The sequence below is a fragment of the Rhinopithecus roxellana genome, chromosome 10 (assembly GCF_007565055.1).
Source record: "Rhinopithecus roxellana isolate Shanxi Qingling chromosome 10, ASM756505v1, whole genome shotgun sequence".
Classification (NCBI taxonomy): domain Eukaryota; kingdom Metazoa; phylum Chordata; class Mammalia; order Primates; family Cercopithecidae; genus Rhinopithecus; species Rhinopithecus roxellana.
Genome location: NC_044558.1, coordinates 31,395,783 through 31,418,192, shown reverse-complemented (window position 1 = coordinate 31,418,192; position 22,410 = coordinate 31,395,783). Strand labels below are relative to the sequence as shown.

General features: G+C 36.6%; 1 long non-coding RNA gene across 1 annotated transcript in view; it reads right to left on the bottom strand.

Moving 5' to 3' along the window:
* Positions 1-7,012, bottom strand: part of LOC104662095 — a 32,306-nt gene extending 25,294 nt beyond the window's left edge. The window contains exons 1-2 of the long non-coding RNA XR_747940.2: positions 6,572-7,012; positions 6,247-6,479 (exon numbers count right to left, since the gene is read on the bottom strand). This is a non-coding gene — a long non-coding RNA (uncharacterized LOC104662095). The remainder of the gene's footprint in view (positions 1-6,246; positions 6,480-6,571) is intronic.
* Between the last annotated feature and the right edge of the window lie 15,398 nt (positions 7,013-22,410).

Genomic DNA, 22,410 nt, shown 5'->3' with positions numbered 1-22,410 from the left:
GTTGCCAGTAAACTGCCTTAAAATAAATAGTAAAAGAACTTCAGGTTGAAAGCAAGTGACAATAGACAGTAGTTCAAAGCTATGAGAAAAACAAAGAGTGCCCATAAAGGTAATTATGTAGCTAATTGAAAAATAGAGCATAATTGCATGCTCTTGTCTTTTCTTCTTTTGACTGATTCAAAAGGCAATTGCATAATACAACACTCTGGCATGTAACACAAAGATATGTCATATATTTGACAGTCACCATTCAAGGAACTGGATGAGAACGAAATTATGTTGGACTAAGGAAATGATACCAAGTGTTCTCTCACACCACTCGACGGAATAAAAAGAAACAGAAAGGGTAAATAAGAATGTTAATATAACAGGCTCTATACATATATATTTGCTTCTATTTCTTTAGTTCTTTAAAAAATTAAGATTATATAAAGTAATAATTATAAAAATGTATTGTTCAGTTTGCAACCTTTGTAGACGTAGTAGTGTATGACAGTAATAGGACAAAATGTAGGGAGGAAATGTAGCTGTATAGGAATAAAGTTTCTGTATTTTATGAGTATTAAATCAGTATCAATTTAAATTAGGCTTTCATAAGTTAAGACATACATTGTAAGTCCTAGAAGAACCACCAATAAATATTTCAAAATGTGATTTAAAATTTACTAAAAATTAAACTGTTACATTAAACATAAACTGCTTAGTATAAAAAACACAAATAGATACAGAAAAAAGACATGTGACACATAGAAAACAAAAGGCAAAATGGCAGATAAAATTCTAAACATATCAATAATATTAAAGGCACATGGGTTATACAATCTTACCAAAAAACAAGGACTTTTGAATTGGATTTTAAAGACTGTGATCCAATAATACTTTGTCTGGAAAAGACATAAATAGTTTGAAAGTAGTAGGATGGAAAAAGATATACCACACAACTATAAATGAAAGGAAACAGGAGTAGCTATTTCATACTTTTAAAAATATCAAAAACCTGACAAAATTTTAGCTGGACTAACCAAGAATAAAAAACTAAGAGAAGTCTGAAATTACTAAAATCAAGAATGAAAAGGGAATGTTACTACTTATTGTGTTGAAATAAAAAGATTATAAGGGAATATAATTACAAACAACTATAAACCAACAAGATGAGTTGCATGAAAAGAATTAATTTCTTGGAAGACACAAAGTACTAACTCTTACTCTAGTATAAATAGAAATTCCAGATAGATCTATAATAAGCAAAAGATTGAATTGATCATTTTAAAACTTCCTGAAAGAAAAGCCAAGTACCATATGTTTTCACTGGTGAAATCTATCAAACATTCAAAGAAAAACTACTATAAATACTTCACAAATTCTTTTAATAAATGGAAGAGTTGGAAACAGTTTCCAACTCATCCTATGAGGGCAATAGTATCCTGATACTAAAACTAGAAGAAAAAAGCTATGACCTAATATTGCTTATGAATATATTTGCAAAATTACTCATCAAAATACTAGCAAACCAAATCCAAGGTTTGCAAATCCAAGGATTATACACCATGAACAAGTAGGATTTATCCTAGGAACACAAGGTTGATTTAACATCCAAAAATTAATTAATGTAATAAGCCATTTTGACAGAATAAAAGAAAAAATATTATACAGTCATTTTGAAAACATTTGATGTACTACAACTACATTTCATGACAAAAATACTCATTTATACCTAGTAAAGACCATCTACAAAAAATCAATAGTTAACCTCATACTTAATAGTGAAAGAATGGGTATTTTCACCCTAATATCAAGAACGAGGCACAGATGTTCGACTTCATCACCTTAATTTAACATTGTGTTGGAGTTTCCAGCCCAGGCAACTAGGTAAGAAGAGGGAATAAAAGACATCTAAATTGGAAAGAAGGAAGTAAAACTATCTCTATTTGCAGATCACGTTATTTTGTATACAGAAAATCCTAAGGATTACACTAAAAACGTGTGAAAGCTGAAAAATAAAAGATGAATGTCTAAAAATCAATTATTTCTATAGGTTAGCAATGAAAATTATGCATTTGAAATTAAAACATTTCCAACCAAAATGGCATGAAAAAGAACAAAATATTTAAGTATAACAAAAAGGTTTATAAGATGTGTACACTAGAAAATACAAAACATTGCTTAAAGATATTTTTTTAAAAACCCTTAAATAAATAGGAAGACATCTCATGTTCATGGATTGAAAGACTAATAATGTTAAGATGGCCATTACTTCCTAAATTGGTGGAAATATTCAATGCAATCCCTGTCAGAATTCTTGCTGGCTTTTTTGAAGAAATTGACAAATTGAAGTTAAAATTCATGAGGAAATGCAAGGGACCCAGAATAGTCAAACGATCTTGGCTCATATTTCCTGATTTCAACCCTTACTGCATAGCTACAGTAATCAAGACAGTGTGGTACTGGCATAATTACAAACATATGGTCAATTTATTTTTGACAAATGTACCAAGAAAATTAAATAGTGAAAAAATAGTCATTTCAACAAACACTGCTGGGGAAACTGAATGACCACATTCAAAGGAAAAAAGTTGGAACCTTACCTCAAATCATATGCAAAACAAAAAACAAATAAAAACAAAGAAATAAACAAACAAAAACATGAAAACTCAGAATGGATCATAGACTTAAACGTAAGGGATTAAACTATAAATTCCTGCCAAAAATGTAGGAGTAAATCCTAATGATCATGGGTTTAGAAACTTTTGTAGGTAACACATTTAAAACATAAGCAGAAAAAAAACATAAATTAAACTGTATTATTTAAAAACTTTTATGCTTCAAATTTTATCCTGAAGGAAAAAAAAAACACAGAATGAGAGAACATATGTCTCATAAATAACTTATATCCAGATATTTAAATGAATCTTACCATTCAATGAAAAAGACAGTAACTCAATTTTAAAATGGTGAAAGGAATTGAATAGGTATTTTATCTGAGAAGATATACATGTGACCAATAAGTATATGAAAAGTTGTTCTACATCATTAGTGAAAATCAAATCAAAACCACAATGAGATGCTATTTACACTTACTGGATGGCTATGATAAAAAGGACGACAACAGCAATTTTAGCAAAGATGTGGAGAAATTGGAATGTGTATATGCTGCTGGTGGGAATGTAAGATGGTGCAGTCACTTTGAAAAATAGTCTGGCAGTTTCTCAAAAGTTAAACGTAGTGTTATCATATGACCCACAATTCCATTCCAATGTATATATCCAAATGAAATGAAAATCTATATCCATACAAAACCTTGTTTATGATTATTTGTAACAATACTATTCATAGTGGCCCAAGAGTGGAAACAACCCAAATGGCTATCAACTGAAAAATGTGTCCATACAATCTGGCATATCCATACAATGGAATATTATTTAGCAATAAAAAGAAATGAAGTATTATTTCATGCTATCGCACAACGACTCTTAAAAACATTATGCTAAGTTAAAGAATCTAGCCACAAAAGAACATATTTGTATTAAATGGCCAGAATAATGAAGCATATTAGTAAGTTGCTTAGGGTTGGTATAGAATAGGGATTGACTGTTAATGGGAACAAGGAATTTTTTTGGGAGGGATGTTGAAATGTTCTAAAATTTAATTGGGCTGATGGCCATGCAACACAGTGAGTAGACTGAAAAATGTTAGATGGTATACTCTAAATGAACAGGTTGTATGGCATGTGAATTATTTTCAAGAAAGCTGTTTGAAAACAAAAACAACAAAAACAAGTGATTCACAAGATCTGGGATTTTCAAAAGCTGAGCAAGAATGTATTGAGGAGCATATGACAAAAGCTGGTACATCTTAGGCTTCTGGGGTCATAAGTTACAGAAAAAGAAAAAGAAAACACAAACAAACAGAGCAAGTTTACCTTAGAAATATGCTGAAGGTGATTCTCCAATTCAAATAAATGAGAGGACTAGGGGAATTCTTTTCTGTGCCACAGATTTCAAAAATTTCTAAGCTTACCCTTATTAAATGACTGAATTAAAGCATAGGACTAAAATGCTTGCTCACAAGGAAGTGTGAAAGCATGGAGCTCAAAAAATAAATGGAATTAAGAGGGATTAAATTAAATTTAGAGGTGAGATAGGGAGGGAGTAAAACAGCATATGGTGACTGGAGCTGCTACCAGTGTAAATTTCTAGACTTTGCAAGAAGGCAGCAGTATCTCAAATGGCAGCATGAGAAGACAGTTTGAGTAGGTGGCTTCCCTCTGAAATGATAGGTGCTTATTCAAAAATATTAACCCCGTAATGAGAACTTTCACTCACTTGTGTTTCACATAAGTGTTTATGCACTGAAATTGACTGCCTGACAGCTCATTATGGCTAAAATAGAGATTTTCCCCATTTCCTCTTTCTTCAGATACTATTGAGTTTCTGCTATGGTCTATGGCAGAGGTTAACTCTGACTGGACATTAAAATACCCTGGGTTGAGATGTCCCTAAATAGACGAATGGATAAATAAACTGTGGTTCATCCAGACACTGGAATATTATTCAGTGATAAGAAGAAATGAGCTTTCAAGCCATGAAAAGACATGAAGAAAACTGAGATATATACTGCTAAGTGAAAGAAGTCAATCTGAAAAGGCTTCATACAGAATGATTTCAACTAGGTAATTTATCTGGAAAAGGCAAAACTGTGAAGACAGAACAAAAGAAAACAGCAATAGTTGAGAGCCAGGGGTTCCAGTGGAGGGAAAAAAGAATGAATTGTTGGAGCATAGGGGAATTTAAGGCCAGTGAAACTATTTTGAATCATAAGTAATACTGTGTATATGCCATCCATTTGTTAAGACCTATAGAATGTACAACACAGAGTGAATATTAGTGTCAACCACAGACTTTAGTTAATAATTATTCATCAAAATTATGTCATCAGTGTAGCGAAGGTACCACACTGGTGCAATATGGGAACTCCCTGTACTTTCCACTCAACGTCTGTAAACTTAGAACTGCTTTTATTGTGGTTACTAAAAAATAATAAAAACGTTGGGAGATTTAAAAAATACATCTTTACACAGTCCTCATTCAAAGATGCTGATTTAACTATTATTGGGTAAGATATTAGTATTTTTTTAAAGTATACAAGACAATGATATTGTACATTTGGGAATGAGAACTACTGGTTAATGACAACAGTATGTTATTATAATAAAATTTTATGAAGAAATTTCTAGGTATTGGAGTTTGGGCTAGTTATCTAAATTTGTCAGAAATGGACCCAGGCTATGAAGCTATGATATATTTTATTAATTATTTGACTTTTTATGGCATTTTTTTTTTTTTTAATAAGATGGAGTCTCACTCTGTCACCCAGGCTGGAGTGCAGTGGCATAATCTCAGCTCACTGCAACCTCTGCCTCCTGGGTTCAAGTGATTTTCCTGCCTCAGTCATCTGAGTAGCTGGGATTATAGGTATGCACCCCCACGCCCAGCTAATTTTTGTATTTTTAGTAGAGACAAGGTTTCCCCATGTTGGCCGGACTGATCTTGAACTCCTGATCTCAGGTGATCCACCTGCCTCAGTCTCCCAAAGTGCTGGGATTATAGGCATTAGCCTCTGTACCCCACCAGAATATTTTGATTTATTTTTTTAACGAGATACGTGAGAGACTTTGGCTAAGCTCAACTTTATTAGTGCTATGGCATTCGTAGCTTTTACAATAGGTGAAACATAGTATAGCTTCAAGTATCAAGACTTCTTGCAGAGATTAAATGGAATAAGAAATTGAGAAGAACTTTAAAGTTTTAGGCTTCAAATTATTTTACTTAAATAAAACATTGATATCTTAAATGTAAAATTTCTTTGAACATTCTTAAATCTTTCTGTGAAACTCATAATGGAAGGGGATTCATATCAAATATGGAGTATATGTTAGCTGTTATTTTATCTTTGTTACAACACAAAGTTATTTAATCTTATTGCAGAAAATTTGATGAGATATAACGAAATATAGGTTGACATAATTTTAGCTGGGAAATAGTAAAGAGTATATAATTTGGACTGAGCAAATCTTAGAGTTTTTTTTTTTTTTTTTTTTTTTTTCTGATGGGCTGTGGAGCTTTTTTTGGGATATACCTTATGAGGTAGAGGATCACAGATAATCCAGAGAGAAGTCATTGGTATTTTGATTGGAGCCTCTTGGGTATGGAAGCAAACTAGTCCTGACAAAAATGCTAACATGCTTACCTGAGAGGGACAATCATAACCTAAGATGACCTTACGTAAGATGTTCAAATCCAATAGGTAAGAGTGCAAAAGGCTTGAAGGATTGATGATGGCTACTTCTATCTCTACTAAGTCTTCCCTAGAGAGGATATTCTCATGACAGGCTGCACAATAGAAACACTTGAGACGTTTTCAAAAATCCTAATGTCCAGGTGACAAGTAGACTAGTTAAATAAGAATATCTTGGAGGAGACCTAGCATCAAAAAGAGAGGCAGCACTTATTCTTTCATAATTTGGAAGAACACACTGCATATGTATAAATCACCTATTTCTTTCTTCTCTCACTTTGAAATTGGCCTGACTGCAGAGAGATGCATTATCTATCTTTGCATCTATGCTGTGATTATTACTGGGCTTGTGACTAGGTAGGTAAATCTGACAAATCTGTGGTGAATTATTAGCAGTTTGCCCTTCTCCAACTTAGCTTTTATCCCCAATTAAAGCTGACAGCTTGATCCCTGTCATACTTCCAAATATATCTCTCAATTTGTTCCAAAATAAGGACCTAATTTACTAGCCCATTATGTCTGTGAAGCACTTATGAACCAGAGAAATTTCAAGGAACCCAGTTGCTCGAAATACATCTGGCTTCTAATAAGATTCTATTCTCCTGTTCTCTCTCACTCTTTCTTTGGGGCTGGAGGCTGCATGTTCAGCTTTATTCTCTTTTTCTCCGGATAAGTCTGTCTTTGAGTCCCTTGATGACTCATGGTGAATCTAGGTTTCTATGACACCGGTTCTAACAGCAGTTGAACAATACCTTATAACTCCAGGAACCAACGCCAACAAGTTGTATTCCTGAATCTCAAAACGTAAATTTCCAAGAGAAGATAAGATTATCTTATCTTGAAATATATGCTAACTTCTCTTCTCGTCAACTGTGCTAGCTGGAAAGTCACAAGTTGCACAGAAGGCTGCCTACTCCTTCATCAGTCTGGGTCTGAGGATGTTTCCCAGAAAGGTGTTGGCTGGAAGGGCATCCCACAGTATAGCTACTGAATCACCAGCTTTGTTCTGTTTTTATATTTATTCCAAGTTTCCCGTGTAACTTTGAAAAAGTTATTGAAAACTTTTATCCCTTCATTGTAAAAATTACCAAAACCGCCATTGTGAGAATGAGACAATTAGATGCACAATTTAGAGAACTTTAGAAAAAGTTGGAGATATTTTCAGGTAGTTCAAATGTATTTCTTAAACTGCAGGTTAAATAAGCGTTATTGTTTAAACTTCTGAAGTTGTTACTATTATTTAAGGATAAAATGATTATTGGAGATTATCTTACTTGGGGAAAGAGAATGATCACAATCATTTTACTTCTAATGTTTCTTTTTTAGACATTAATTGTACCTCTACAACATTTTTTAAAAGAACTTCTTCAAAGTGTTTAAACCCTATTATTGAATGTTTAATTTTGCTTAAAAATAGTCTCAACTGAATTTTACCTCACTAGTGAACTATCTACAAATTGATTTTTGCTTTTTGAGACATGTGTTGAAATGTGGCTTGTTAAGGAAATACTGTTTCATTTTTAAAAATATATTCTCTTATACTTTTGTTGTTTAGATTCCTTTCATTTAGTTTTACTTTAATGTTGTAGGATATGAAATTTCCTAGGGAGACGAAAGTATCCATTTTTATTTTCCCTGCTATTAACCAATTATTCACTGGAAGCAGCACTAGTTTTAAGTTGCAGTAGCATTAGTCAGAGTTTTTAGAAGACCTGTATTTGATTCCATCTTTCTAACTAATGAATTGTATGACCTTGGGCTGGTGACAATATTTCTGAACTTCAGTTTTCTCATCTTTGAAAGAACAGAGTTAGAATATATTTTCTTTAGTTCCCCTTCTAGTTCTGATGTATTATTCCATGAATGGCTCCATAGAGCAGAACTCTTGGCTCATGATTATTATGGTAAACTATTACAAGGCTATAGAATTACATTTATAGATTTCTATGAAACACCATCAGAGGTTCACTACTTGTGCCCCAAGAACTTAACAGAGGATCCTAAAAGGTACCGATATTCCTTGATTTATTCATGTACCTTAGCATTTGCTCCTGATCCAAATGGGCAATCAGTTTTCCTGAGGCATTAAGGTGTCATGATGGTAAAGGCAGGGAGTGATGTCTACTGAGAAACAGAGAATATGTGATTTAAAACTTGTGTAAGTAGTAGGGTCTTTTCTGAGGAACCTGAAAAGTTTTACAAAATTTAGGAAATCCTTATGCATGAGGTTCATTCCAGGTTTTATTTCATGATCTTGTTATCACTTATACTTGCTCTGCATAATGGGGATACAACAGAAGAAGGGCCCACGAGACAGGGCTAGACTAAGCTGGTAGAATGTCATTCCTGTTGTGTTCTATTGATCAAAGCAAGTCACAAGACCAAGCCTTGTAGGGAAATAGGCTCCATCTCTTGATGGGAGAATCTGCAAAGTGTTGCAATCATTTTTGCAATCTATCACATCCTCAGATTCTGATAAAATTGACAACTAATATATACTTTGCAGAGTTTCCATAAGCATTCAGTAAAATAGAGTGCTTGTTTCAGTACTTGGTATAGAATGTCCACTCAGTAGGTGAAACCTCTTTATCAGCTACATAGTTATTATTAGAATATCACATCTGGGTTTTGGTCATCAGAATGACTAAATCTTGTTATGTCTACTCCTATCTTAAAAAAAAAAAAAATGCATCCTTTATTTTTCACTTCTGCTACCACTGCCTCAATTGTGACCCTCCTCACTTCTTACCATGATCATTGAAATAGACTCCCAACTGGTCTCCTTCAGTAATAAACAATTGATTACCTGTCTCTATTGGGGAACTGTAAACTCCATGAGGGTAGGGACCCTGACTTTACTGCTTATTGCTGCATTTTCCTTTCCTGCACATATCTTATAGTAAATATTAATAAATATTTGTTGAATATATGAATAGATTAAACTCTGCATATAAAGAAAATTTTATAACATGCAAATCTTGTTACTCTACTTCTTTACATTCTGCCAACGACTCCCCATAGTGCCCAAGATGAAATTTAAGCTTCTCAGCTTAACCTACAAGGCTGTCAATGATCTGACCCCTTCCTTGTTAACTTCTTCTCTCACTCTTCTTATACATGTAACCTATATTCCAGTAGTCGCCTGAAACTATCATTCAGAAATGTTATGCTCTTCCCAAGAATGGCCTGGGCTCCCTTCTTCATGTGGTTTAACTCCTATATGTTTTAAGACTTTGGCGAAAAATTTCCTCCTCTGGGACACTCACCTTGATGGTTCTGAATTTGGCCAGACATTACTCCCTTGTCTCTTAGCACTCTATGCGTAACTTTGTTACAACAATTTTCAACCTTCCAAAGTAGGTACCTCATCCTCCACATGACCAGCAAGCACCGGCATGTAGTAGAAGATCTGTAATTTTATGTGAATGAATGAAGGCAGCATAACAGGAGTGGGAAAAGGTAGCTTTAAAAATTCATTGCCAGAGCCAGGTGCAGTGGATCATGCCTGTAATCCCAGCATTTTGGGAGGCAAAGGTGGGTGGATAACTTGAGACTAGGAGTTTGAGACTAGCCTGGCCAACATAGTGAAAACCCATCTCTACAAAAAATAAAAAATTTAGCTGGACATGATGGCATGTGCCTGTAATCCCAGCTACTTGGGAGGCTGAGGCAGGAGAATCGCTTGAACCCTGGGAGGCAGAGGTTGAAGAGGGATGAGATTGCACCACTGCACTCCAGCCTGGGTGACAGAGAGAGATTCTGTCTCAAAAAAAAAGAAAAAAAAAAAAAGTTATTACCAGAAGTTTGATGGAGTAACACCCTGCTTCAGCACTTAAGTCAAGGTATGTTTATTTATTCCATTATTGAAGTCTCGCTAGAGTGTTCTTCCACTAAATAGACTAACTTGTGTTTCTTTCTTCTTAAAATAATTATCAATAGTGAGTTTAGTGTTATTCTATCCCCAAATGACTATTGTCCTAACCTTTATTTACATTGAAGCCTGACTTCATTTTTCTTTGATTGCTTTTGTTGATTGAGCAAGTGGCTTATATTTTATTTCTGAACAATCTCAAAAGATTCAGACTAGTCCAAGCAAAGCCATGTTTATAAAATGCTAAACTATTCATTTGGCAATGACTAAATTATTTTGGCATCTTGAGCACAGAGCTAGTCTCAGCTTCTTCGACAATAATAATGATATTGTGCTAGTATAACTGCCTTCAGGAAAGAAGAGAAATCCAGCATGGATTTGACAAGACTAATGTTTAAGTGGATCCTGCTGCATCTGCCTTTGAGTAGAAAGAGAAAAATAAATGATAGTTAGACAAAGCACCACGTGAATCCTGTGCCTGCCATTGGTGCATCAGGTAAAGTAGCCGCAGGCAACTTTTTTAGTTACCCTTCTTTGATTTACTATTGTTCTTACAATAGAACATGAATGCATTCTAAACAATTTTAGGTCACCTAGTGCTTTTCATTATTTCCCAACTATAGCCCAGTTCTCTAAATTTTTAACTATTTAAAGGAATTGACAAGACATAATTTAGTAAAGAAAAATACAGCAGAACATTACAAGCTACGATCTGAATAGCCACAATTTCCTCTTTCTTAAGAATAAACTGGAGTAACCCTTCCATAAATATATTTGATAATTTCAGAGGATGGGTGAATTTCTCTTTGGAAAAAAAAAAAATATATATATATATATATCCTTTACTTTTCATTGTAATGTTGTCTAAGGTTGAGCATGTGCCTTCATTACGTATCAGTTAATTCCTCTCCTGGCAGCACTAAATAATAAATGACATGCTTACAATAAAATACAAAGAATGAATTGGAGTTTACTTTATGAAAGCCAACATCCCCTTTATCCTGCTAAGAAGACTGAAGCCAAGGGAACGCAGGTGACTAGGACACGGTTATTCAGCTATCTAATAGAAAAACTAAACCAGGGACTAAGACTTCACTCTCTTTTCTTTATATTCTTTCTCCTGAGCCTCTAATTTTCATATTATTTTGTTTCTTAGTCTTTTCCTTCTGAATACTTATATGTAACAAATTGTTTCAAAGGTAGCGTTATAACATTGTTTCATTGAAGATTGTTTGGTTGTAATATCGAGAAAAAAACGTATTCCAGCTGGAGCCAAGGTTTGCGTGGAATTTGCTAGCTTCTCCCCATACTTGTGTGGGTTTTCTCTGGGTACCCCTGTTTCCTACCACATCCCGAGGATGTACACATCAGTGAATTGGAGTGTCTAAGTGGTCCTGGTCTGAGTGCTTGTGGGTGTGCCTGTGAGTGCACCCTGCAATGGAATGGCATCCTCTCGGGGCAGGGGGCAGGGAAGTTGTTCCTCACCTTCTCCCTAAACTTTGGAGATAGGCTGTGGCCATCCTCAACTCTGAACTGGAATAATTAAGGAAATAATTGTCTTACCTGTTTTCATGAATCTTTCTTAAATGTTTACATTTACTTTTATTTCAGTGTTTAATATTAGAAGTGTTTGAGGTATTTATTTTGAAGTTTGATGATGCTTTTGTGACCAGAAATATGCCATAGATACTTAACTGTTTTTTGTATCAATTAGCCTATGTAAAATTGATTTTGATATATGTCGTTTTGCTTAAAGGCACAATTTTCAGGAAATTATTGAGGACATTAAGAAAGGATTTATTGTGCATTTTAAACAGAGTGAGATTTTTAACTTAAAGAAATTGGTTTTGAGAAGGATTTGTTTATGGATGCAAGAAAATTGTTATCCTGTCCAAATTATAAAGCTGTCTTTTTTATATAAGATTTTACATTAACAAAAAAGAAATTAATATTTAATTACAATTGCTGTGAAGATTGCAAGTCTTCTCCAGGATTTTTTGAGATACATGCTACATGTATATATTCAAGGTAAAATATATCATTTACATTTAATTCAAATTTAATTTAATTTTTACTGGATGTTCTAGGAATTGCTAGTGTATATTCTACAACATTGTCTGGGCCTGTATACATATTTCTTGTTGTATTCAGTCTTTAATATAAATCTACCTACAAAAACACGGGTATATTTATGAGCAGTCCAACTTTTTATTTCAGGCTATATTAGTACTCATGCACCCAAGATGCAAATATGTCTGGATAATATTGAAAAAAATGGCTGGATTCCTTAAATTAAATCCTTTGTACATATGTCAAGGTGCCATAACATATATGTATTCCATGTAGTTTGCTGTTTTGTAAATATATGAAAATAATTTATAAAGATTTTTTACAAACTTATGGTCTGTATGAGCAGGAATACAGTTATTCCTGTACATGCCAAGATAAAAATGGCATATATATATATTTATGTTTATTTACTTTAAGATCTCATTTATTTAATATTACCTAATTTTCCTTCACTTTATTATATGTATCTATCTCTTATAAGATTTGATTGTCAAAGAGTGGTTTCTCATTTTTAAAGCATTTCATAGATCTTGCAAATTAGACTTTTCTAACAACACTGTGAACCATCCGCAGTGGCTCATGCCTTTAATCCCAGCACTTAGGGAGGCAAAGGTGGGAGGATCACTGGAGCCCAGGAGGTCGAGGCTGCAGTGAGTCATAAACATGCCCTGCACTCCAACCTGGGTGATAGAGTGAGACTTTGTCTCAATTTTTTTTTTTTTTTTTTTTTTTAATTTTTAAAACTTAGCAAGGCACAGTGGCTCACGCCTGTAATCCTAGCACTTTGGGAAGCCGAGGCAGGTGGATTGCCTGAGCTGAGGAGTTGGAGACCAGCCTGGGCAACATGGCTAAACCCTGTCACTAGTGAAAATACAAATAATTATCTAGGTGTGGTACTGTGTGCCTGTAATCCCAGCTGCTCAGGAGACTGAGGCAGGAGAATCACTTGAACCCAGGAGGTGGAGGTTGTAGTGAGCCAATATTGCGCCACTTCACTCCAGCCTGTGTGAAAGAGCGAAACTCCATCTAAAAATAATAATAATAATAAAATAACAACACAACTAGGAAAAGATTATATAGTTTTTATTAAGGAAGAAATATAAATTCATAAATTTTTTTTGTACTTGTGTTTTCCCAGCTAGTTTTCTTGTCAAAATAGGCGGGACTAGATCTCAGATTTCTTGGGTTATTATTTTACTGCAGGTCATTTTAAAACCTTATCTCTTTCTCTCGTGACAACAGAGGACTGAATTTGGATGAACTCTAATGACTACACACTCTAAAGTTAACAAGTTATTAAGAATAAAATGGTTACTGACACTTCGAGTTTATTTTGCAGTCTGTGTGCGTGTGTGTCGGTTTGGGAAATGAGGATGGCAGTGGGGATGGTGATAATGATGAGAATGATTATGAAAATGTTTTGTGGAGTTGACATTAGACTGACTTTGGGAGAAAAGGAGAGAGGTAACCAAGAAAGGAAGTGTGAACAAATGGCAAAAGAAAACACTGAGTAAGAAACCCCCTTAAAAAAAAATCCCTTAATCTGTCAAATATGCTTTTGGTTGCAAGTCACAGAAGCCCAGCTCAATCTGGCTTAAGCAAATAGAATTCTTATTTAAAAATATCATAGAGTAGATTTAGTTTCAGGCCAGCTAAACCCATGATTTTGATACTTGTGATGTAAAACTTTTTTTCTCATCATCTCTCAGTTCTTTTATCTGTGATATTTTACAAGCTTGTAATTTAGGAGTCAGATCCGTATAAGGAGTACAGATTTAGGAGTCATCACCAGGTAACTGTTAATTGTTTTCTTGGTAAAAGATGAAATCATTCATGAGAAGGTCCAAGAAAGAAGAGAAGAGGACCTTGAAGAGAATCCCAAAAAACACCAGCATTTAGGAGGAAGAGAAGCCTAACAAGAACAGAAAGAACTACTGGAAAAGGAAGAGTACAAGGAGCACAGAGTCCATGGGGAAAACTGCATGTGCCATAGACATGCACTGTCTGGCTATTTGACTTATAGCAGTTTCCTCTTTTCCAGAAATAGTCTCTGTACTCAGGAATGGCCATTTGGACCATAGGATGCTGACTCCTGGCCATAGATGCATGTTTTAGGTGGCTCCAATTGAGCCAGGCTGGCTCCATCAAATTCCCATTTCTTTTGTTGCTGTTGTATTTATTTATTTATTTATTCATTTAGAGACAGAGCCTCGCTCTGTCACCCAGGCTGGAGTGCAGTGGTGTGATCTCAGCTCCCTGCAACCTCCACCTCCCAGGTTCACGCCATTCCCCTGCCTCAGCCTCTGGTGTAGCTGGGACCACTGGTACCTGCCACCACACCCGGCTAATTTTTTGTATTTTTAGTACAGATGGAGTTTCACTGTGTTAGCCAGGATGGTCTTGATCTCCTGATCTCGTGATCTGCCCACCTTGGCCTCCCAAAGTCCTGGGATTACAGGCCTGAGCCACCACCCCTGGCCCAGATTCCCATTTCTAAGACATTAAAATTTAGAACTGAGAGACACAGAAGCCATATATGACAGGCTTAGTTAAAACAAACAAAACACACTAAATAGAAATGATATCATGGACAATTCAGGAAGTAAAGACAATTAGAGTCATAACAGCAGATGAGAAAGACAGTATCTGTTGGGGAGTGGTAAGGAAGAGAATGGAATGATTTTGCTTTACTTTGCATTGATTTAAAGTCTTAATGATTTGAGTATGTATTAATGTATTTACCTCCCCATTCTTGTAAGATAAACTGTCTTCCTAATTCGCAGAGAAAATAAAAATTCACGAGGCAGAAAATTCCACAATTCCTTGCCACCAACACGACTCCTTTTCCTTCTTTGCATTGTGTCACAATGTGAAAAAAAAGAACTTAGGCTCCAACAATTAAATAACCTAATATGTAGGGTTACTTTATTGCAAAACTAGTGAGATGCAGTCTGAGTCTTCAGCTACCGATACTGAATTCCAGGGGTCTGTCTGCAAGGCCCCAATCCGTCTTATTCTTGCTGCAGTTTGGCATCGTCTAGTAGTGGCTCTTCACCCTGGTGTAAGTATGTTCGAAAATGATTCTAGGACCTAACACTGGCTGTGACTTCTAGGACAGCACTTGTGATTCCAAGGCTGCTCCTAGTTATTTTGCCCTTCACCTATTGGGACTAGCAAATTCTAATAACACAAAAATCTCTTCCACTGTGTGCAGTTTTCTTGCCTGTTTACAACCCCCTTCTATTGTATTCCCTACCTTCCAGAAAATGAAAGCTTTAATATGTTCCAGTTTGAGAATGGGAGCTGGAATGGAAGCCAGGGGCTGATGACCCTGTGTGTTACACTATATGTCAAGTTTCTCCTGTCTTCTCAAATGTATTCCTTAGGATTACGATATCCTCAATGCTTATTTAGCACAGTGCTGAGTACATTGTAGGATGTCAATTCAATTTTGTAAATTATGTGAATGGATGGATACATAAATGAATACATGGACAATCTGTACAAATTGGAGGAGGCCAGGATCCAGAGTACAAGAGGACAGATAACTTTTAGGGAAGAGGAACTTCTTTTTCTATTGAAACGTTTCTATTCTTCAGGGAAGGAAACAATATGCCTTGGCATGGATTGTAGTATATATGTCACATACTATAAAGAAAAAAGGAAAATCAGATAACAGGAATTTAGTGTTCTTTTTTAAAAAATATATTTCTGAGCAATTTTAGGTTCACAGTAATAATGAAGAGGAGGTACAGAAATTCTCCATCTGTTCCTGCCCACACTCAGGCAAAAATCTCCCCTACCATCAAAATCCCCACCGGTGTGCTTTAATTGTTATAGTTGAGGAACATACATTGTTAAGATTCCTTTAAATTTTCAGAATGGTGTCCTGGGTGAATAAAGAATTATAGTAATTGGGAATATGTTTAAATGTGTACTTCCAGTTTTCATTTCCATGTGAATTAATTGAAGTAGTTTGATATAATTTTCTTATTTTGGAAAAACCAGCATTATTAAAGTAAGTTATCATGGATTGAATGGATTGAACAGCTGTGAGTTTTAAATTGAGCATGACTATTAAAGCAATGTCTCTTAGGCTTAAAAACATAGTGCTTTATTTACATTGCTATTATTTAAAATGGGGCTCTCTCTGCTCAAAACCTTTGGGATTTTTTTAAGTGTTAGTCTTTGACTTCTGCATCTTTCTTTCTTAAAACAAGCAGAGAACAACAAGCAGAGAACAATTCCTATTTTCTGATTCTTTTGGAAACCCAGAAGCAACTCTCTAGAATAGGCATTTTATTATATGTCTGATAGATTACCTAGTTCACAGCAATTTTTTTCATGCTGTCTGCTTTTATCCCTGTTATTCTTGAAATATCCTGTAACCCTCCCTGTTTCTGTTTGATAGGTTCTTTTTAATGGATGGGGAAAAAAAAAAGAAAAAGAAAAACTCCTTGAAATGTGTTTTCAGATTGTCAAGGGTTGGAGATACTTTGATATTTAGGTAAATTGATGAAAAGAAGTTTAGCTTTGTTATGTTAATTGTACTCGGCCTCTATATATATCAAGACAAAGTTATTCTAGGTAATATTGTTTTGTTTACCTTTATCTTTCTAAGAGGAAAAGATGGCGGTAAGGAAAGAAGCTTGTAATTTTAAAAATTTAATAATATTGGAGCCTCTCTAGAGGCTCCTCCCACCTTTGCCTCCCTAAGTGCTGGGATTAAAGGCATGAGCCACTGCAACTGGTCCACAGTGTTGTTAGGAAAGTCTAATCTGCAAGATCTTTGAAATACTTTAAAAATGATTAACTGCTCTTTGACAGTAAGATCTTAAAAGAGGTAGATACCTATGATAAATTGAAGGAAATTAGGCAATATTAAATGAATGTTGTTTTAATATTAAGTTTTAGTGTGATTTAATATTTAATATGATTTGTGGGGATTTTCTTATAGTTGCAAAATTAGATTAGGCTAATATGATGACATCTAGTGCTATTTATCAGTATTTCTGGTTCTCCTTTTTCTGTATACAAGGAAAGATTACATCTTTCAGCTTTTTTGAAGATAGGCATGACCATGTCACTTTGGCAAATAAAGTGTGAGCAGAAATGGCACATATCACCTTTGAATGGAAGTCTTTGAGGAATGAAACATAATTGGTCATGTTCTTTTCTTCCTGTAGTGGCAAACCACAATATTTCAGGAGGTGGAATCTCCAGCAGCCTACAACCCTAAAAGTGGTTAATGTACAGAAAAACTGCTTGCTGACCCAAGATGAATGTGTAGCATGAGTGAAAAATAAACCTTTGCTTTAAATTACTCTGATTTGGGCTTCATGTAAAAATTAGTCGATTTTCACATGCACAGGAATTAACACAAGGAAGTAGAGATCCTCCATAAAAGCTAAAAAGTAATATATGATGTTCACTTATGAGCTGGTGGCTGGATAAAAGGCAATACATTTTATACAGTAACTGTGATGGCTAATACTGAGTGTCAACTGGATTGGATTGAAGGATGCAAAGCATGGATTCTGGGTGTGTCTGTGAGGGTTTTGCCAAACGAGATTAACATTTGAGTCAGTGGGCCGGGAAAAACAAGCCTACCCTTAATCTGGGTGGACACCATCTAATCAGCTGCTAGCATGACTAGAATATAAAGCAGGCAGAAAAATGTGAAAAAACTAGATAGGCTTAGCCTCCCAGCCTACATCTTTCTACTGTGCTGGATGCATTCTGCCCTTGAACATCATAATCCAAGTTCTTCAGGTTTGGGTCTCAGACTGGCTGTCTTTCCTCTTCAGCTTGCAGATGACCTATTGTGGGAACATATGATTGTGTGAGTTAATACTGAATAAACTCCCTTTTGTATATGTATCTATCCTATTAGTTCTGTTTCTCTAGAGAATCCTAACTAATACAGGTTTTGGTACCAGGAGTTATTCTAGAGGAACAGAATATTAAGGATAGAGTTCCTTTGTTGGTTTTGGGTTTTCTGGAGTTGGCTGCTAGATATGATTAGACCCCAAAACGCTAAGGACTCTACTTCTAATAGTATGGAGAACACTGATAGTTCTTGGCTTTAATTGTTTAGAGAGTTATGCAATATAGATGCATTTAACACTCCTGATTCACTGCTCATGAGAGGCAAGGAGTTTTGTGACTCTCTACATAATACTTTTGACCATATGTGGAGAACCAAGGAACATAATGAAGCTGATTGGTTGCTCCTAAATTCAGTGGACAAAGTGATGAAAGGAAATGATGAACTTAGGGATTCTAACTCCTGACTTTAGAAGCAGATACTGAGCCTCAAATCTATTAAGATTGCTCTGAGTGAAAGTCTCATCTCCTGTAGAGAAAGAGCTGAAATTGTGGAAAAACAGACACACACTCTTATCATGCGAGTGGCTGACCTGCAAGAAAAGGTGCATGCACAGCCTTGCCAGGTGTCTACTGTTAAGAAAAGTGAGGGCATTGATTGGAAAAGAATAGGACCCTGCAACTTGGAATGGGGATATGTGGGAGGACCCTGATGAAGCTGGAGACACTGAGCTTGTAAACTCTACTGAATGTCTTTTGCCAGAAAAACAGCTTCCCCATCCCCAGTAGTGGCAACATCCCCTCCTCGACCCATGCTACCATCAGCCTTGCCACCTTTGTCTGAGGAGATAAACCCTGCACTGACTGAGGCAACAGTGGTGGCCTCTCCTGAGGCAGTTGCCAGTCAAGATAATGTCGATTTTCCTCAGGAACCATCCCCAACATACCTGTTTGCTTCTAGACCTATAAATGAACTAAAGTCCCAGTGGGCCTTTAGAGGTGAAGTTAAGAGCATGACCCATGAGGCGGTACAGTACACTCAAAAAGAGCTCCATGAGTTTTCTAATTTATATAAGCAGAAATCTGGAGAACAGGTATGTGGATAGATATTAAGGGTGTGGGATAATCGTGGAAGGAACATAGAGTTAAATAAGGCTGAATTTATTGATTTGGGCCCACTAAGTAGGGACTCTGCATTTAATGTTGCAGTTCAGGGAATTAAAAAAGGTTTCTAATAGTTTATTTGCTTGGTTAGCTGAAATATGGATTAAAAGATGGCCCACTGTGAGCGAGCTGGAAATACCTAATCTCCCTTGGTTTAATGTAGAGGAAGGGATTCAAAAGTTTAGAGGGATTGAGATGGTGGACTGGATTAGACACTTTAGACCTACTCATCCCAGCTAGGAGGGTCCAGAAGATATACCCTTGACCAATGCCTTGCAAAATAGAGTGCAGCACCTGTGTCTTTGAAGAGCCTTGTGATAGCCCTTGACTCTATGTCAGATCTGACAGTGGGAACCACAGTCACTCAACTACAGAATTTAGATACACTGGGAATAACTGGATCCCAAGATGTCAGGAGCCAAGTTGCAGCACTCCACTGTCAAAGGCAAGGTGGACATAGCTACCATAATGGACAGCAGAGGCAAAGTGGCATCAGCATAGTCTGACTAGTGGACTAGTGTAGAGCTCTGGCATTGGCTAATTAGTCATGGTGTTCCTAGAAGTGAAATTGACAGGAAGCCTACTGCATTCCTACTTAATATATGTAAGCAGAAAATTTCCAGGTCAAATGGACAAAAGACTAATTTGAATTATAAAAACAGAGGAGGCTGTGTCCTTTGAGGAAGGACCCCAGTACACTACCTACAATTTATGCTGCTAATCTTTGTCTCACCCTTCCCCAAGGAAAGCTATGCCCTTTTACCAGGGTAACTGTCCATTGGGGAAAGGGAAACGTAAGGGTGCATTAAATCCTTTTTTCCTGTATAAGTTACCCAGTCTTGGGTATGTCTTTAACAGCAATGTGAAAATGGACTAATATAGTAAATTGATAGAGTGGAATGTTGTGAAAAGATACCTAAAATGTGGAAGTGACTTTGTAACTGGGTAACAAGCAGAGATTGGAGCAGTTTGCAGGAATGAGAAGGAGACAGGAAAATGTGGGAAAGTTTGGAACTTTCTAAAGGCTTGTTAAATGGCTTTGCCCAAAATGCTGATAGTGATATGGACAATGAAGTCCAGGCTGAGGTGGTCTCAGATGAAAATGAGGAACTTGTTAGGAACTGGAGTAAAGGTGACTGTTGTTATGTTTTATCAAAGAGACTGGCAGCATTTTGTCCCAGTTCTGGAGACTTGTGGAATTTTGAACTTGCGAGAGATGGTTTAGGGTATCTGGCAGAAGAAATTTCTAAGTAGCAAAGTATTCAAGAGGTGACTTGGGTGTTATTAATGGCATATAGTTTTGTAAGCAAAGCAGGGCATAAAAGTTTGAAAAATTTGCAGCCTGATAATGTGAAAGAAAAGAAAATCCCATTTTCTGAGGAGAAATTCAAGCCAGCTGCAGAAATTTGCAACAGTAATGAGGAACTGAATGTTCCTCACCAAGATAGTGGGGAAAATGTCTCCAGGGCATGCCAGAGGTCTTCAAAGAAGCCCCTCTCATCACAGACCCAAAGGCCTAGGAGAGAAAAGTGGTTTCATGGGCCAGACCCAGGGTCCTCGTGTTGTGTACAGGCTAGGGATTTGGTGCTCTGCATCCTATCTGCTCTAGCCATGGCTGAAAGGGGCCTGTGAAGAGCTCGGGAGATGGCTTTAGAGGGTACAAGCCTCAAGGATTGGTAGTTTTCATGTAGTGTTGAGTCTGCCAGGGCAAAAAGTCAAGAATTGAAGGTTGGGAACCTGACTTCAGAGGATGTATAGAAATGCCTGGATGGCCAGGCAGAAGTTTGTTGCAGGGGTGGGACTCTCATGGAGAACCTCTGTTAGGGCAGTGTGGAAGGGAAATGTGGGGTCAGAGTCCCCACATGGAGTTCCTTCTGGTGCACTGCCTAATGAAGCTGTGAGAATAGGGCCACTGTCCTCCAGACCCTAGAATTGTAGATCCACTGACAGCTTGCACAGCACAAATGGAAAATCTGCAGACACTCAACACCAGCCTGTGAAAGCAGCTGGGAGGGAGGCTGTACCCTGCAAAGCCACAGGGGTGGAGCTACCCAAGACCATGGGAACCCACCTCTTGCATTAGCATGACCTGGATGTGAGACATGGAGTCAAAGGAGATCATTTTGGAGCTCTAAGATTTGACTGCCCAGCTGGATTTCAGACTTGCATGGGGCCTGTAGCCTCTTTGTTTTGGCCAATTTCTTCCATTTGAAATGGTTGGATTTGTCCAATGCCTGTACCCCCACTGTATCTAGGAAGTAATTAACTTGCTTTTGATTTTACAGACTCATATGCAGAAGGGACTTGCCTTGTCTTGAATGAGATTTGGGGCTGTGGGCTTTTGAGTTAATGCTGAAATGAGTTAATACTTTGTGGGACCGTTGGGAAGGCATGATTGGTTTTGAAAGGTGAGGACATGAGATTTGGGAGTGGCCAGGGGTGGAATGAAATGGTTTGATTGTGTCCCAACCCAAGTATCATCTTATATTCCCATGTGTTGTGGAAGGTACCTGGTAGGAGGTTATTGAATCATGGGGACAGACCTTTCCCGTGCTGTTCTTGTGATAGTGAATAGGTCTCAGGAGATCTGATGGTTCTCCAAGCAGTAGTTTCCCTATACAAGCTCTCTCTTTGCTTGCTGCCATGCATGCAAGACGTGACTTGCTCCACCTTGCCTTCTGCCATGATTGTGAGGCTTCTGCAGCCATGTAGAATTGTAAGTCCATTAAAACTTTTTTTCCTGTATAAATTACTCAGTCTTGGCTATGTTTTTATCAGCAATGTGAAAACAGACTAATACAGGAGGTCAAGTAATTAATGGAGCTTTAGCTCAGGTCCAACTTACAGTGGGTCCAGTGGGTCCCCAGACTCATCCTGTGGTCATTTCCCTAGTGCCAGAATGCATAATTGGCATAGATATGCTTAGCAGCTGGCAGAACCACCATACTGGCTCCCTGACTGGTAGGGTAATGGCTATTATGTTGGAAAAGACCAGATGGAAGACATTTGAGCTGGCTCTACCTCAAAAAATAGTAAATAAAAAAAGATATCATAACCCTCGAAGGATTGCAGAGATTAGTGCCACCATCAAGAACTTGAAAGACGCAGGAGTGATGATCCCCACTACATCCCTATTCAACTCTCCCATTTGGCCTGTGCAGAAGATGGACAAACCTTGGAGAATG